Raw genomic sequence first — 17,411 nt, forward strand, 5'->3', positions numbered from 1 at the left:
ATATCTCCGTGTTCATAACTCCAAAAATTCTGAAAAAAATTGAGCTAAAAGTTGAGATCACCAGCTCCATCTTTTATGTTGAATGCTCCTTCAGATTCGGGGTTCTTCTTTACTTAAAAAATTCAGCCAGGTAATGTAATATTTGTGGCTGCAAAGGTCTTTTGGTGGTCCCCTTTGAGTGGACTTCTCTCTTGCCTTCAAGTGTAAGCTCCTTCATGTATATGAAAACATGACCTAGAGTTTTGAAAAGATTGGCAATCATCTAGATGGTGGTATTATTGAAATTTGAAAGTGGGGTTGAGGTTTGAAAATGAAAACTAGTGAATAAAATATTTGGTAGGGTGGAATAATATACAAATATATTAGAAAATACTAAAATATATAATGTAATTTAGAATATATATATTTAATATTTAAGGTCAAAAGAGAGATCAACAAAGAAAGCTTACTTATTTATGCTACATCGTGATTGATTAGCATAAGTCTTATTTATTTAATAAAGGCTAAAACTTTTGTGAAAAAGGGAAGAAAAATCAAAAGTAACTTATATAATAGGAAATATTTTGGTAAAAGGGCAAAGATACATGGGGGGGTTCCCATGCATGGAAAAGCTTGCCTCATTAGCCCTCCCCCGAAGGCTAGAGGTATTCATGCCTCTAGCTCTATACTTGAGCATGTTGAAATAGAGTAGGATTTCTCCTTGGTGGCTGGTAGATCCTGGTAGGGAATAATGGATCCCTTGGAAGCATGAGGCTCCCCAAAGTTCTTTTTGGTGTCCACCTGGGTCCCACACTAAGCGTTAATCCATTGTATGCAATAATGCCCTCTGTAGAAGATCACACTTATAATGATTCTTGAGTCCCCAAACTGCACAAGAATTAACTTTTGCATAAGTGATAGAAGGTATGGAAAGAACTTGATCAGTCCTTGAAAGTATTCCAAAGCGGGACCATGCATGGCTTCCTCGTCCAGACACATAGCCTAAAGGGAGTAAGAAGCCATAATCCTCATATCTTGCTTGTTGTCCTTCTTGATGCCAAATTGATAGAGACATGTTGCCCACATGGATAGATTGCATGGTTGATGCCTGTTGCACAAGAGAGCCCACCATGTACAAAAGATAAACTGCAAACCACATTTTGAAAAATGACTCCATGTTACCACTAGTATGCAAAACCATTCTTCCTTGATTGGTGTGTCCTAGATTGATTCCACTGGTTGTTGATGTCAATCCTTCCACTCTTGTCGCAACCCAACTTAAAGAGCTTCCCAAATTAATGTTACACACAATGTTCACAGTTAGAAAGGAAAACCTAAAGTGCCAGTAGACCTCAATTGCATTTCTCTGCATGAGTCTTTCACCAATCTCGTGCCATAAAAGTAGTTAAAGTGTCTTCACCACTTTCACATGTGGTTGCAAATTTGAAGGGTCCACCTTGTTGTGGTTGAATGTGAGGCCCATTACCTCAATGGAGCTATCACTTCCTTCACTCCCTGTTGACTCCTCCTCTAAAGTGGTTGAAGAGTCACCACTAGAAAACTCATCCATAGAGGTTTCTAGATCCATGTCGTATTGCCGACCTGTCTTCATGTCATAAAGAATTGGCTTCCTTTTTGCATCCTTCATATGGATTATTCCGATGTCCCACTCCTGCTTAGCTCTCATAGCCATAAGCCAAGGCCTCCCTAGAATGATAGGGTAGCCCTCCCCTTTGTGTGGCATGACAAAGATGTCCACATCTACCTCGGTGTTGAATGCCCTTATCCTAACTGCATTTATAACACCAACACATTGAACTTTTACATTATTTGCCATTTTGGCTCAGCATGGTGCCGGCCGACTCACCTCTAAACCCAAACGGTGCATCATTTTTTCACTCATGACGCATATTTGTGCGCCACCATCGATGTAGATATTGGAGATGTGTTGACCTTTGATGTAAGCATCCATCACTGGTAGTATGTCATCTAGATTCCTCCCAGAGATAGCCCCAGCTATCTTTGGCTTTGGTCGTCTCGTGCTAACCATCTTTGTCCATTGTCTCCTCACCCTAGGTTCTAGGTGGAGTAATTGGGGCCAGGTGATTTTTGGGCCCTGCACAGAAACATCTTGAACCAAATCATATGGTTTAGAACATTCACCCAAAGAGAAATCTACAATGTCAATTTTACGTCGTGACTTGGACAGCTTTTTGCTAGATTCCCCTTTAGTCTTCATCTTTTCTTCCTTTTGGGAAGATTCACCATGCCTAGCACGTTTTACCCCTATGGAATCTACTCCTTTAAACTCGGTATTACCTTTTGCCACTCCCTTGATATCCTCCTCCACTTTTTCCTTTCCTTTACCTTCAAGACTGATGACACTTACTGTTTGATTGCCAACTGGTGGTGGGGGTAAGGGTGGAATGAGAGGTTGTGGTGGTGGTGGTGGTGGTAGTTGTGGTTGAATGGGTGGTTGTAGGATTTGCACGGGTGGTGCTTGTTGTGGTGCCCTCAGTGGTGGTGGTCTTGCTCTCGGTGGTGAAACCTGGTTTTGCCTGGCTCCTCTGTTGAAATTCTGCCTCCTTGGGTGTGGACAGTAGTACATGCCATGACCATCCTCCCCACAATTGTAGTAGTGGTATTCTTGGTTTTGCCTTCGTTGTCCTCTCCCTTGCTCTTGGTTGCGATTCTGTGCATGCCCTTGTTGTATCAAATGGACTGAGAGATTCTCAAGTTGATTGGTGATTCGATTGAGCAGGTCTTGCTGATCTTCAATTGGTTCTTGTGGTTGAATCCTCTGGGCGGCTGTTGTAGGTGGTGCTAGAGGTGGTCGGATCCTAACGGCTTCCTCTTCATCGATATTCCTGGCTTGTAGGCGCAACTTCTTGTCTTTAAGGCGGGCCACTTCAACTGCTAGCTCATACATAGCAGGAAACCTTCCCTTCACCTTCTCTTTAAGAGTTGGCCATAACCCAGCCACAAACCGATCCTTCTTTAGGAAATCAGGTGCCCCCTCATCCTCTCTTAGCGATGCAACCCATCGCCCCCATAAATCTACAAACTTTGACTCATATGATGCGTATTCCAGCATACTGCCCTGCTTCAACTCTGTCAACAATTGCCATAGCTTCTCTGATGTTGTGCCCTCTCCAAAACGCTTAACAAAGGCTGCTCTTAATAAGTCCCACCGTTCCTTGGTTTCTTGTGCCAAGGCATTGTACCATGATCTTGCTTCCACCTTCATTAGAAGTGGGAAGATGCGCAAGTGCGAAGCATCATCATCTCTCGCAGAGATGACACATGCTATTTCCAAGTTGTCTAGAAAGTGTGCAGCATCCTCACCCACCTTACCAGTAAATGTTGGAAATGCTACACTTGCCATTATGAGAGTGAGAAAATTAACTCGTCTTAGATTTTTTTTTTACTTTTTTTTTTATAGAGATTCCATACTTGGGTGCTCGGTGGATGGAAAACATACTATACAAGGATGAAAATAACTACATCAAAAGACACTTCATGATTAATCATAGGGAGGATAAAGGGTAGAGAAGAGGTGTTTATCTCTTGCAGTCGTTCTCTACCAAACATGGTTGTAATGATCTGCTGATAAAACATCTTGCGGTCCAAGATTACTTTGATTGATTGAATTCGTTGTGGTGCATAAGTTTGGTTCCTTGCAAAAGGCTGATGCGCTGGGTCCATCACATGATAATTCGGAAAGGCTCTCTCCTTCATGGTGGAAGGTTATAGTCGTAGGTGTAGAGCTCTTGGTAGTCGAGGTCAAATTTATAGTACCACAGGACAAGGTTGTCTTCGTCTTCTAGCTCTAGGACTGTCCCTCTAGCAAGCTCTTAGAAAAGCTTGAACTCTCTCTCTTTGAGCAACTTCACTTTCCTGCAAGATAGAGTGCCATCTAGTGTATACACAGGTGTGATGAGGTAGGTGGTGAGTCTTACCACTTGTATTAATCCAAGTTGGATGGATACATAGCAAGCTATAAAGTCGTCATCATAGCCTTGATTCACAAGCAACACCCCTTGAAGGTGGAGGGTCTTGTCTTTCCGCCAAGCAAAACCAGTTTCAAAGACCTTGTCGATGACAAGCTCTGCCACTTCACTCGGTAGACGACGTAGAATCCATGCTGTTGTTTCTAGTTCCTGGCTCATTAGATGAGAGTGAGGTATAGAAAGACTTTGGAGGATTTACCCTTTTGTTTTGGAGACGGGGAGATTGTCGGCGCTGAAAAACCCTTGAATCTTTTGGTGCAAGGGAGAGGGAGGGACCACGTGTTCGTAGTAGCTTCCTCAAGTTGTGAAGGCTTGTTGTGGGCGTAGGTGGAATAGGTGGCAAAGATGTGGACGTAGATGTAGAGAAGCCTGGCGCTACTTGAAAGCCTACCGTTGTGAGAACGCCTGTGCGGATGTCAAGGGAGAAAATGATGGTCTTTTCTTCACTTTGTGTTGCACTCATGTCGAAGGTGCGGTTTTTGGCTACAATGTGAGCATGATGCAGCTTGTGCCTTGCTTTTACGCTTGCGTGGATGATGAGAAATGTAAACAATTTGAGTAGGAAAAGAGGGTCTTACCACTTCTTCTATGCTAACAATACAACACCCTGGCAAGAGTGTCTTGATAACTTGTGTCAAACCTGCTTGAAGCTCCTCCTCTTCAGTGGTCCAATTAGAGAATTCAAGAAGCCACTCGTCCATGAAGAGAAGTAAACATGTCAGCCTTGTAAACGGAAGGTTTCAAGAGCCATCCTCAGTGGGGGCACCAAATGAGAGGCGGAAGTGAAAAAAATAGACCCGGTGGCCTCTACACCAAGACTATGCACAATGGCCTCATCATGGGGGATACACAATAGGGGCACCACCTAGCAAGATATGCCGCTAGGACGTATACATATACACAATGAAACATGCCATGGAAAACAATTTCAAGATCCACACCCAAATGTGGAATGGGGTGGTCAGAGAATAAGGTGAGAGGAGTGGTGAGTGAGTGAGAATGGGCTCGCTACTCGTGTATGTAGTAAGGAAGATAACGAGGTCAGGGATACATGCAAGTATGCTCACTTCTCATACAAAAGGTGGCGAATCCGCACACCTCAAGATGGAAGTAGAAAGATGATAGGAATATGAGAGGGAGAGAGAGTGTGTGTGTATGGTGGCGAATCCGCACACCTTAACATAAGCAGGAAAAAAAAATGGCAAGGAACAATCATATACCATACTCACAATGAGATGTATCCAAAGCGACACAAAGTATGGCACCAAGATGGAGTGTGTTGATTGCTTGAAAAAGATGAATACAATAGGTAGCATATGGCAGGAAAATGAGAAGGGAACAAGATCGTAGGAGGCATAATGGAGAGATGGGAGTTGATGGCGAGGAATATCATGAATGTGTCCACCCTTCTTCTTCTTCTTGAAATTGTGCCTTCAACCCTTAATTACAAGTGGTGTGGAGGTGTGGTGCTCATCTTTTGTGCATGGTGATGGTGATGATGATGGTGTTGTGATTATGTGATTAGGGTTCATGCTACAAGCCTGTAGCACAAGAGTGTGTATGGATAGGTGTGTGTGTGTGTGTGTGTGTGTGTGTGTGTGTGTGTGTGTGTGTGTGTGTGTGTGTGTGTGTGTTCTCCCCCTTAGTGAGCTCTCATGGCCTCCTTATATAGGGAAGGAGGGGAGGATTTAGCAATATTTCTATTTGACGTGAGTGTCCCACTTTGGTGACTAGGAAAATGGGGTGCATGTGACTGTGGCTCCCATCTTGTCTCCTCATTATTTAAAATACCATAGTCAATAGAGAGAGAATGTGGGTAGGATGTAGAGGATAGGAGATATTTACAATAGTCTAGCTTTGGCTAGACATAAGCTTATTAGGGAGAGAAGAAAGAGGTAAGAAATTTACAATAGAGATTGTCAAAGGTGGATAGTTATTGATAAGGATGGATCCTCCAAAAATGGTGATAGAATCACTCTAGACTTGCCAAGACCTCATTAAAAGAGCCTTGTCTCTTGTAATCATGCTTGAAGACTTGTAGAACCATAGCCATTCTAGAGGGAAGAAAATTGGGGATGGCCTGTGTCACCATTACACGAGAAAACTGGGGTCCACTACAAAAATCATATCTCCGTGTTCATAACTCCAAAAATTCTGAAAAAAATTAAGCTAAAAGTTGAGATCACCAGCTCCATCTTTTATGTTGAATGCTCCTTCAGATTCGGGGTTCTTCTTTACTTAAAAAATTCAGCCAAATAATGTATTATTTGTGGCTGCAAAGGTCTTTTGGTGGTCCCCTTTGAGTGGACTTCTCTCTTGCCTTCAAGTGTAAGCTCCTTCATGTGTATGAAAACATGACCTAGAGTTTTGAAAAGATTGGCAATCATCTAGATGGTGGTATTATTGAAATTTGAAAGTGGGGTTGAGGTTTGAAAATGAAAACTAGTGAATAAAATATTTGGTAGGGTGGAATAATATACAAATATATTAGAAAATACTAAAATATATAATGTAATTTAGAATATATATATTTAATATTTAAGGTCAAAAGAGAGATCAACAAGAAAGCTTACTTATTTATGCTACATCGTGATTGATTAGCATAAGTCTTATTTATTTAATAAATGCTAAAACTTTTGTGAAAAAGGAAAGAATAATCAAAAGTAACTTATATAATAGGAAATATTTTGATAAAAGGGCAAAGATATATGGGGGGGTTCCCATGCATGGAAAAGCTTGCCTCAGAAGTAATGAACAAACCAGGAAAACTAGCCAACATGTGCAAATATATCTCCTTCTCCATAGCTGAGATGTCTCCACTGATCATTTGTGTCATCAATTCCTGCTTCTTTGACAACTCAACCTTAGTTTGCATCAGCCCTTTAATAACTTCATAAGGCCCTTCACTTTCATCTTCAACCTCATTTGCAAATGCGACTACACCAGACTCTTGGATTCCTTTGTCCATCAAAAGAAATGCAACATCAGCATCCTCATCACTGCTGGTAGTGCTATCACTGTTCTCATCTGTCACCGTGGAATAGTCTTCATCACTAGACTCATCCTCATCTTCATAAAGCTCCTCCAATCGTTTCCTTGTGTCCATATTATAAAGCATCTTGGCACCTGTCTTTCCATAGAGGCTAATCATACCACGTCGCCAATCTTGAACAGCTCCCACTTCACGTAACCATGGTCTGCCCAATATAATAGGATATGCTCCCAACACCGCTGGCATCATATGAAAATCAACCACCGCCTTTGCATCATATGCTTCCACTTCTAAGCTCTTTACAACACCCAAACATTTTACTTTTTGATGGTTGGCCAATCTAATCCGAAACCCTGACACCCCAGTCACCGTAAGACCCATCTTCTCAACGCATGAGTGTGTTATGACACATATTTGGGCTCCACTATCCACATAACCTTGTCCCAGAGTTTTTCTTTTATGCCACACATCTACTATTGGATAGATGTCTTGTAGCTCATCCATCGCCAACACCTTCACTAAACCTCTCTCTGGTTCTTTCTCCATTGGGTTAACCATCCTCTTCCATTGTCTCTTTAGCTTAGGCACCATCTCCATAAGCTGCCCAAAAGTAACATCTGCCTTCCTGCTTGTCAAATCCTCCTTCAAGTCATAGCTTAATTGCCCATCCCCTAGTGGAAAATCTGAAACATGAAACTTGCGACGAGCCCTCCTTTTCCTCTTGGCCTTGACATCCGCGCCTTCATGGCTCTTTCCCTTCTTTTTGCTAGGACTTGGGGCACTTCTTCCTTCCTTTTCCTCTGTGGTCCTCTTCCCAATAGGCATCACTAATGTATCCTCTAGCTTTGATGCCTTCTCCAAGGTAACCACACTTATTACTTTTGTCTTCTCCTTTTCCTCCTGGGTTAATCCGTTGGTTCCTTCTTCTCCCTTAATTTTGATGCCATAATCATTTGACCTAGTTAGCACCTGTCTTGGCAATGGATACATGTCTCCCCCCATCCTTGGTGGCTTATCACATTGCGGGCTGATGTGTCCCAACTCTCCGCAATTATAGCATGTGGGCGTCTGCCTCCAGAACCTACCATTGCTTTGTCCAACACCATTCCTAGGTCTTTCTTCACCTCCTGGCTGATTTTCAAACCTCCCTCGACCTCGATTATTTCCCACTTGACCTAGCAAGTTTAGGCTGAGATTCTTCATTAAATCTACCACTTGCCTCATGTCTTGCCTTAGCCCATCATCTTGCACTGCTGTAGTGACCATTGTTGGCATAACCTGAGGAGTAACAAAAACCACTGGCTCATGATGAACCCCTGGCATGCGACCTTGTAAAGAGTCCATAGGCTGAAATTTAGACCTCATGGTCAAAGACTCTACCCCTAACTGGCTCATTTTCCTCAACTTCCACTCTTTGTTCCTTGCTACCTCTAGTGCATCTTCATTTGTCCTAGGCTTCTTTAGCTCCACTCTCCAACGTATATTCTCCCAAAGACCAGCCAAGAGCCTGTCCTTCTTCATCATGTCAGGCGGGGGTACCTGTGGTGCTAAGTCCTTGCACATCCTCTCCCATGCCAATGAAAACTTGCGTATGTATGCATCTACTGGCTCACCTTCCTTTTGCACTAAAGCCTGTACTTCTTGCCACACTTTGTCAGGATCTTCTATCTTCACAAACTCCACTTCCAACCCATGCCTTAGATTGTCCCAACTCAATCTTACAGGTGGATCAGCCACATGCAACTCCTTTTCAAATGCTTTGGACCAGACTCGTGCATCACTCTTCAAACAGATCTGGAGAAGACGTAACATCTGCGCCGGGTCATGAATCTGGTTGCTAATGCAAGCAACCTCCATCTTTTCCAAAAAGTCTTCCACATCTTCATCACTTCTTCCATGAAACTCCGGATAAGAGAAATCCATGGCTACCCAAGTTACCATGCTTTGAGAACCCCTTCGAACACACGTACAAGAACCCAAAACTTTTGACTGACTCAATTCCCGAAAACTTCAATGGAGCTCAACTTTAGATAAGGACAAACACATGCACATCAAATGAGTTTTCATAGTTAATCATTGGAATTACAACAGGCAAAGGACATTCCAGGATCTCTCGTAATCTTCTTGGCCCAAACATAAAGACTATGCGCTGCTGGAAAAAGATCTTCTTGGACACATGAACATTAATCTGGATTCTTCGAGTTAAATGAAAAGGAGTGAACTGAGGTCCATTTTGATCATCCGTTAAAGTCAACCATACAGCTCCCAAGAAAGCACACCTGTCTTATCCTCTGATTTTGCCAAAACTTCATCAGCATAATAGCATAAATGGCTCAAAAGACCAAAAAACCAGCCATCATATCTTGGAAAATTTTTGGCAGAGTTTCCCCAGAAGTAGAGCAGTGTGAACCCAAAATATAGACTGTATATGTATGCATAAACTGTCAACAATAGAACCCGAGCATCAAATAGGGCTCACTAGTACATAGCCTATGGCGAGGTCACGAAAAGGGTGCTCCAGCTACCTGTATCACTGAAAGGATCTCCACATTTAAGAATCCCCCAGCTCAATAAAACCTCACGCTATTGACCCTCACACGAAAGCTAATGCAAATCGTGTATAGTCAAGTCTTAGAAATGACTATCTTCCAGACCAAGTCTCAGAAATGGCTGGGACTGCCAAATAAAACCAAGTATGGCTCCACAAAGACGTACAACGGCAGTTTCCACAAGTAACGTACAATCCAGCAGACAATGCGCTCAAACAGGCGCCAAATGATGCATACCCACAACAACTGCAAGTGACACCACAGCTAGTATATCATTGTACTCCAGCTACCTGTACCTGTGTGAATCACCTGTACCTGTACATGTCCCTGTAACCTGTAATCTGCAACTTGTAATCCGCAACCGGTAATCCCGAATCTCGCAGCTTGAAGCTCGAAGCAGAAGGTACTCGAAGAAGATCCTCCGTCGGGGCGCCAAAAAAATGTAAGCGGGATGGAAACACACAGAACGCCTCTATAACGACCCGACACACACTCTTGGGATGATACACACACACTATGGGGCACCACTCGGCTTACACAACACACCTGGCCGACACAGGGAACACACCTATGGAGTGAGAGGAGAGAGACTGTCTATTTACCCACTCCTCACAGAGACACACACACACACACACACACACACCCCCAAAAAACTCAGCTCAAAAGAGGAGAATTTTTTATGTTTAGATACAATAGAGCTTGGGCCAACACCAATGGGGCAAATAGCTCACACAATATGGGTAAAATAAGCCAGATACAATCACAAACTAGAGCAGAAGCTTCGCTCATAGGTGAAACTTACACATCCAAAACAGCAGAACAAGAGTGAGGAATTTGGCAAAATGGACAGCACCATCACGTCCGGAACGGCCCAAAACCCCAGTCTACAATGTCAAAGTGCTCAAATCCGACCTCGGATGAGCAGTTTACGGCCAAAACAGGCTCCAAAAACACAGTTGCGGCTATTCCTCCTCTCTTCTCCACTTTTTTTCTGGTCTTCTCTCAGTTTTTTCAATTCCCACACTTAGCTTTATTAGTTGGGCCCCCTTGGCCTTTTAGATGACCTCAAACGGACCCCGAACAGGCGAAAAACTGACCTCGCAGTGCATAGTTGTCACCTTTTTGCATCATCCGCATACCTGGCACTCATTTCTTTTCAATAATGCATCCCGCCACCACGTGAAGTGGCCCCAAAAAGTGGTCCTCATGATGACCTCTCTGCATAATTCTCACAAGAAAACACCCACGTTGTGTTCGTACTTCTCTGCGTGCAAGTATTGACCCCATTCGACGTCCTGACAACACTAGATGCCATCTGACGCACCTGCTTACCTCATGTCGTCGGCCCGCGGATAGCTTCTTCGAGAAGTTTTACGCACTACCAACTCCTCCTTATTGTAGAAAAAACACACTGGTACTGGTAACGATGAAAATCGATGCACTATGTACACCCTGTCCTACCTATACACATGTGGGCCCCACATAACCACCTGGCTCTAGAAAATGGGCAATCCTTTATTTGATGCACCATGCATGTTTATGTACATATGCGCAATACCTTGCTCCAAAAAACTCCTGACAACGTATTCGGCCATCTCTTCAAGTAGTCCCGCACAGAATTGTTGCTTTTGCTCGGTGAAGTGTATCTTTTGGAAGACAGTAGCCTTGAGATGTAAATCCCAAAATGTTTCTACATATTTGTGGATAGACTCATGAGGAAAGCTTCAAACTGCACCATTCGGTGAGCACTTTTTTGTTTGCATCGATTGCAAGGAATTGCTTCATGGAGAAAACTTGTAGAGTTTTCCTCGTCTTTGGGGCTTCTCCATTGCCACGAAGGCTAGCCCACCATTGACGAGCCAATTTTTGGAAGTGAATAGCTACATGGCATAGCTTGGAGGACTCCGTGAAGCCCTCATCTCCAAAGGCCGGATCAAATTGTTGGATGAAGGCCAACACTTTGTCGGTGGTACCAAAGGTGCCATCATAGGTGATAAAAGAGATACTCTTTCCTCCCTGGTTGAATTTATTTAGACTTTGTGACCTTCACCATGCGGGATATGATTTACGATGTCCTCCCCTCTTGTATTATCAAGGAGAATAGCCATAGCTTTCGTCAGAAGAGGAGGAAGGTGAAGAATAAGGAGAAGAGGGTGACCTCTTTCTTGCCCTTTCTTCCTTCGTTTCCTCTCTTCCCTTTTGAAATGACAAGGACAAGGACAATGTGTTGATCTTTTCCTCTTGGGAGGACTTGGCAACCATCTAGACCGCCATCTTTGTGCACCCACATCTTGAGAGGAACTTGCAGTTTCATTACTTACTTGCTCTTTGGATTCCTCGTCTTGTCTAGGAGAGAGTCTTCTTTTGGGGGTCTCATCAAGAGGCCTCCTAAGCTCTCTCTCTCTCCTTTTGGAGAGGAAGGGAAATCCCATAAGCACAAAGTTGTTTAGTAACATCGACTTGCAAAGCAGGGTTGCCCATAGCTTGCTGCAACCTAGCAACAAGATAATTGACAAACACGGTGGCATCATCATTAGGATCTTCATGTGCAGAATCAAAGCTATCAATGTTCATTCTACTCTCTTCGTTATTATTAGCCATGTTAACAAAATTTTTGTGCATACTTAGTATATGCTTTGGAAATCCAAAACCTTAGTTTCCACTCCTCTTTGCCTTTGAAAATTGGCTCTTAAGTATCTACACCCATGGCTCGAAGTGGTTAATTATAGAGACTAGTGGAGTGGGTCTAATATTTTAGATTTGTGAGGGCTAGCTCCTTTCGGACTTCTTATGGATCAATAATGGTAAAACCATAGGCAAGTCTAAAAAGACTCCATTATTAAGTCCACAGCTCCTGAGGTGTGCGCCATATCCCACATAGTTTGCTCAACAAAACCAATAATGGATCCGTTAAGTATGGAGACTGATTTACCCCTTTTAATTTTTTGTATTAAAAATGCACATTTTTAAGGCCCCCATTATGAGAGGAGAAGCCATCATGCATGAAAAAAAATCACTCGCCAAAAACCAAAATCATTCGCCAAAAAGCCAAAAAATCACTATTCGATTTGGACTTGTCTACACAAGGGCGGCTACACACGATTGCCTCTCATGAGAGAGGGTAGCACTTTGGCCTAAGAAAAGAATGCCATTTCTACACACATTTCATAGTGTGAAGTTGATGCAACAAGGTGGGTGTGAGATGGTGAGAGTGAAGCAAGGCGGGAGCCCTATTAAGGGTATAATCCCTTTGTAACCTACTTCTTGTTTGAAGTACTAAAGACATTAAGTGGCTTCTTTCCCGTGGATGTAGCCCACATTGGGTGAACCACGTATATCGTGCTCTCTCTCTCTCTCTCTCTCTCTCTCTCTCTCTCTCTCTCTACTCTACTCTACTCTATAATTTCTCGTGTGTGAAAATTTCTTCTCTCCCCATTAAGTAAGCTACTCAAATATCTATTTAGCTACGTCATATTTCCTAACAAGTGGTATCAAAGCAAGGTTTTCTTGTAGCTAAATTATCTTGAGGAAAGGGTTCCTTGAATTGAGTGGGAGTAATGGCGGAGGAAGGGAAGCTCAAGATCGAGAAGTTCAACGGCAAAAACTACAAACATTGGAAGATGCAGATTGAAGACTATCTCTACCAGAAGGACCTTTATTTGCCACTAGACGGTCTTGCAAAGAAGCCGGCAACAATGGCAAATGAGGCATGGATTGTCCTTGACCGAAAGGCATTAGGAAGAATCCGGCTAATCAACAGTGGCCTTCAACATTTTGGAGATGAAGACCATGGAGCACTTGATGAAGTCACTTGACGCCCTCTATGAGAAACCATCAGTATCCAATAAGGTATTTCTCGTGAATCTCTTGTTCAATCTAAAGATGGTAGAGAATGGTTCAATTTCAGAGCAACTATATGACTTTAATACCAACATAAGTCAACTTCGATCGGTAAACATCAATTTGGATGATGAAGTACAAGCTCTCCCTATACTATCATCTCTATTGGGGATAGATGGAACAGTTTTGTGATGGTTGTAGGTAATTCTATCTCTGGCACAAATACTATTAAGTTTGATGATGTTGTGGGTGTTCTCTTAAGCAAGGAAATGTGAAGGATGTAACATTTAATGGTCTAGTAACTTGTGTGTAACGGAAAATAGCATGAACATAGTGAGCATTTCATTAGAATAGATTCCTAATGATAACAACAAGAGTGCTTGCGTGGAGAGAGCAACAAAAAGTATAACACCTAGTTAGATAGCATGAACAATACCTCAAAAGAGAGACAAATTAAGCAATTGACAAAGTTGAGGATTGGATTTGCATAGAGCCGGTCCGCCCTCCAAAAGGCTTTGTATTATGGTTTCTCCCATCAAGAGAGACGTTTTACAATACAATTCTTTGTGTTCCTTCAATACTAGCTAGGGCAATGAAGATGGAAACTTCATGCACTAAGCAAAACACTTATCAAACACAACATCAATTCCCTCACGGTGTCGTGCTGTGACACGTACATAGTGGGAACGCATGCTACAAGATCTATCTTGTAACTTTTTAGATACATAATTATCTTTCCTATAATGTACATATGCATATTTAAGTATAATAATAAGCCTTCTATCTCCTCCTATTATTTTTCTCAAGGGTAACCTATCCTTACTTTACCATCAGAAAATACTATAGGAAAAGCATTAATAGCTCCGCCTCTTTAACTTGGGGCAAAAAGCATTGATTCTTTATTTCTACTATTTCATTATCATCTCACACCCTAGCTAGATCCTATATCTAGGGTAAACTCCAATATATATATATTCTATGTATTTTTTATACTTTTCTTATATTTCTTTTTAAATAGCTACTAGGAAGGAATCAAATCCTAGTGGGACACTAGGTGGCATGATTTCAAAGATACACTTATTTTAATGCATTATTGCAAGCATGATTACAAAACTTTGTCAAGGAGCAATGTCATGCTTTCATATGGCATGAGGTGTCCTTTGGAACTAAATGAAACTCTAGGCTAAGGGGACCACGGGAAGACTTTTGCTGCCAGAAATTGACCCTATTTTGATGAATTTTTTACACAAGGTTCCAATCCGAATTGGAAAATGATTTTAAAATAAAAATCGTAGCTAATGAGCTGAAGTTTCTGCCCATATTTTTACTTTTTTATTTGGAGCCACGGTTGAGGAGATATGATCAAAATACTAGACCCCAGTCTGCCCACATCATGCAGGGACAGCTCATTTCAACCTTTTCCAATTCCTATTCACACTGGCTCCTCTCTTCTTGTGTAAACCCTTGGGGGTTCCCTTCACCTATAAAAGGGGACCTCTTCTTCCTTGAAAAGGAACTTAATCATTCAAGCCATTGAGGAGAGGAATTCTTGAGGGAGTGAGTAGTAATGCCTAATTGTACTGAGCCATTAACATAAGCCCAAGCCTACACTTTCTCCTAGAGGGAGACTAGCCATTCTTGCAACAAGCTAACCTTGGAAGATCAACTCTAATCAAAGAAGGTCTTGGACTTGGTGTATCAATCAAAGTGGAATTATCCACTCTTCTTCTCTCTCCATCAATAATGGTGCCGAAGGGTTTGTCAAGTAAGATGTGTTCTACATTGATGTTTTCTTGATTTCTTGTTTTTTTCTTTTTCATCTCTAATCCAACATATATATATATGTATCTAATCTCATCTCCTTAAGCAAACCTATCTCTCTCATTCTTAGTAATTCATCCTCTCTGCAAATTCTAGGGTCTCTTTTCTACAGGTACATCTCTCCTTGCAGTATCCTTATTGCCTACGGGCAAGAATAGGGCTTGGGAGGGAAACTTCTCATCTCTTCACTTCTCTCATATCTCCATTTCTCACATACTATCCTAGATGAATAACCCACATGATGATCATTTCTATCACTTTCACTCTGTACGATCTATTAGAATTAACGTATGGATTAGCCGAAAAATACACTTTCAACAACGTATAGTGTTTCTCTTTGGCCCAGAAAGGCTTAATGAAATACTTCTATCACCGGATCCCATCATACTACCTCTCATAAACTATAACTTTTCTTTTGACGTAAGCATAGTTATCTTGCTATGAACCAAGAGGATTTGTACACACAATTAATCCCAATCACTAGACAAAATATATATATTATGGTAAGCACAAAACTACAATTCCAAAGAACAATTCGTAGCCTATTCGGTCAGCCAAGATTGAATGCCATTAACTCATCTATTAACCCTTTCATATTACCCATGATACGATATGACCATAGCCTTGATGTTTTCATTTTCGTATTGTTTTGACATTCTCTTTTGTGTTCTTTCTTTGTGTGTGTGAGTGCAAGAGAGAAAGAGTGAGTCTTCTTTGATTGCACTTCTTTCCAAACCCTAGTCTTCATGGCATCTATGGTTTAACTCCTTCATATAGTTTTTGTTGAGTTCTCTCACAAACTCTCACAGCCATAAGCCCGGTTCTTTCCTGGCAAGACCGCAAATTTCTTGACAACGGTCTCAGACCCAAGACCTCACACACCTTCAAAGATGGTGAGAGCTAGCAGGATATGAGAGTAGATTGAGAGGAAGAAGGAGTATTCTTATGAGAAATATATACATCTCCTCACATAATCACTCATATTACCATAGCTTAGCTTAGTAATTAGCATGGTAGAGGAGATGAGCATGCATTGAATCTTGGCTCTTGGTTGTATTTTTCATCACAAAGCCAAGAGTAGTTAGTGTAGGCATCCCTTCTCACAAGCTTGGAGTAGGTGGTAAGCTTTCAATTAAAGCTTGAGAAGGAGAGAGAGTCTTCTTTGCTTCACACATGAGATCGTGTGAGTGTGTGTGTGATAATGCCTTGCAAAAATCAGCCCCCTCTCTCTCTTGGTTGACCCCCCTTGCTAAATGCTCATGCTACAGCCCTATTGGACCTCCCCATGCCTAGCCAATGGAAATTAAGCAGCATAAGTGATAGCCTTTTGACATGTGTCTCCCTTTCCCCTTTTGTGAGAGCTTTAGGTAATTAATAAATGCAACTAAACCTCATTGGACCCCTTTGCCTCCTGGCCAATAGGAATCAGGCAAGCCATTGGGCTGTTGAATGCTCATTGGTCCCCTTGGGAGACTGTCCAATAGTCTTCTAGAGAGCTTCATTCTTATTGGTTCTTTTATTAAGTGTTTTTGAATTAATTAAACTAGATTTACTCTAGCCTAAGTCTCATTGGTCCACCTCCATGGCCATCCAATAGGATTTGAGTACACCTTGTGGGCATCTAGCCTAGGGAGCTGATATGTGTCCCTCTTTCCCTTGTGTACAAATGAAGCTTGTGAGTGTGTGTGGGTGTTTCTCTCTCATCCCCTACTTCTTGGGCTCACCCCCTCCTATGTAGGTCTTGACAAAGACTTTTTGGGACACACTCAAAGCATCCAATTCCCCTAATGTTTGACCTTTGGACACAACCTTTGAATTTTGGAACCTTAGCATTTTGGAAGTCTTAATGGGCTAAACCTTAGGGTCTTTTGAGCCCATTGTCGCACATAGCTCTTTTGCAGATGGCCCCCCTTTGGATCCCTATTTTCCCTCCTTTGGATCCCTATTGTGGCCGGTCTGCTAGCTTAACCAATATTTTAGCTTTTTCTCCCTTGGCACTTTCTCATATTAAATGATCAATTTAACATGAGAAAATCATTTAGGAGAATTAGATATTGATTATTATGACATTACCTCTCTCTTGAAATCATAGTCGTCCTCTACTATGGGATAGAGAAGATAAAGCATATTCATTAGTCCTTTTCGTAGCGAGTAGAGGATCCCTATGTTACCCTACGACATCATTCCAGAATGGATGACTAGTCCATTTGGCGCTTGAGA

The sequence above is a fragment of the Adiantum capillus-veneris genome, chromosome 14, assembly GCF_014529385.1.
Source record: "Adiantum capillus-veneris isolate H3 chromosome 14, ASM1452938v2, whole genome shotgun sequence".
NCBI lineage: Eukaryota > Viridiplantae > Streptophyta > Polypodiopsida > Polypodiales > Pteridaceae > Adiantum > Adiantum capillus-veneris.